Below are 1,744 nucleotides of genomic sequence, written 5' to 3' on the forward strand. Positions count from 1 at the left end.
CCCACAGTTTGTTGCAAGCAACAAGATCTGGTCATCTTTGAACCATAGGTCAAAGTATAACAAATCAACAGGATACTGCAGTGATCCAAGTCTAAAACGTGTACTAAAAATACTTTTTCTGTTACACTACCTTGTGACTGCTCTAATTAAAATGCAGATAGTCAAAGTTAGCTGTCGAGTTAACCTTCTGCGTGCACAGGGAGCAGAGCAAGCTCAGTTCACATCAGGAAGAGCCATCCCTGTGTTTGGTTAGCTGCTCAAGTGAGAGTCACTACTGAGTGAGTCATGCGAGGGCCTCACCCACTGTAGTCTAAACACCAAGATTTCACACAAACCTTACAACTGGGTTGCCACCAGGCCCTTTACTTCTGATATGTGGAACCACTGTAAAAATAGAAGCTTCACCCTTCCTCAAAGGACAAAAGAATAGCAGGTTGTTCTGCCAGACTGCTTAAAAGAGCAGCATGCCCAGTGTGCTTCATTGTCAACTTTTTAATCCTTAGGATTAAAACCTTGCATTTCAGGTACAGTTGGCTTATATCCACAGGTTCATAGAGTCACACCTCTAAACATTTCTTCCTTGTTGCAGCAGACTTATGAATTCTGCCAAGAAACTTAAATGACTCAACTAACAAGGCAAACTTAGTGACCTTCATCCCCAAATATGGAAATGATCACCAAATGGAATTGTAATTCTGGCAGTATGGGGTTTTTTTAAGCTTATCAAATTACAGATAGCAGAATATTCGTTATTCTCAGCAACATCAAACAATTAGCATTATCCCCACTTTCCAAGGCTTGCAACCAAATGTGGTTTATCAGAGATCAATCACTGGACATACTGGGTCAATTTGACACAATGTATATTCTAAGTGAGGGTTTCAGTGTGAACCACTTGGATGTCCACAGAAGGCTTGGCAGGAACCCATAATTAAACAAACTACAGGAGACAGGAATTAGCATGAGAAAGGATAAAGAACTTGTAAGAAGGGCAAAGGCTGCATTTAAAAGGGAATTTGTAGAATGCTGTTTTTTCTTAACCGAGAGGGGCACAAAAGTTAGGAACGAGCTATCGATACCTGCTGACAAAATGGTGAGGTGTCACCAATACTGAGAATAGTTCAAACCAGGAGAAATACGTGGATCTAGATTTTTTTTTAATTAAAAAATGTTATAATGCCAGGCGATGCATTTAAATTACTAATTTTCTTAGCAACTTGGAGTTCAGCTGCAAATGACAAGAATTAGGGGTGTTCATTCACACCGAATTCTGTCACACCACATGACAGATGTCAAGAGGCAAACAAGGAATCGATAACAGGCAAGTATCAATGTTTCCTTATATTAATTGATTTATATGCTGCTATAGGTGTGGTCTTTACCAGCTCAAATTCAAGAAAGTTTTAAATGGGCAGCTAAGTGATCAAATAATCATCAGAGTGTCAGAAGAATGGAGATAAAGCTTAATATGTTTAGTAAAATGGCAGCTACAGTAGGATGGCTACCTATAGCAGGTTATGTATAAATACCAGGAAGTGCATGAATAAGAACTTCAGTAAGGACAAAGGAGTTATATTTAGGTAAAAAAACAGAATTTAAGATATAGTTGGTCAAGATGGAAAAGAACTGAATTTGTGATTTAGGAAACCTCTTCTAAGGTAAAGTTAGTGGACACAGGGAACCAGAGGAGATGGCAGCAATGAAGTCTGTTAAAAACACCAGATTAGCAGCGTGAACCTCTTTC

Source organism: Buceros rhinoceros, unplaced genomic scaffold (assembly GCF_000710305.1).
Source record: "Buceros rhinoceros silvestris isolate BGI_N320 unplaced genomic scaffold, ASM71030v1 scaffold163, whole genome shotgun sequence".
NCBI classification, from domain to species: domain Eukaryota; kingdom Metazoa; phylum Chordata; class Aves; order Bucerotiformes; family Bucerotidae; genus Buceros; species Buceros rhinoceros.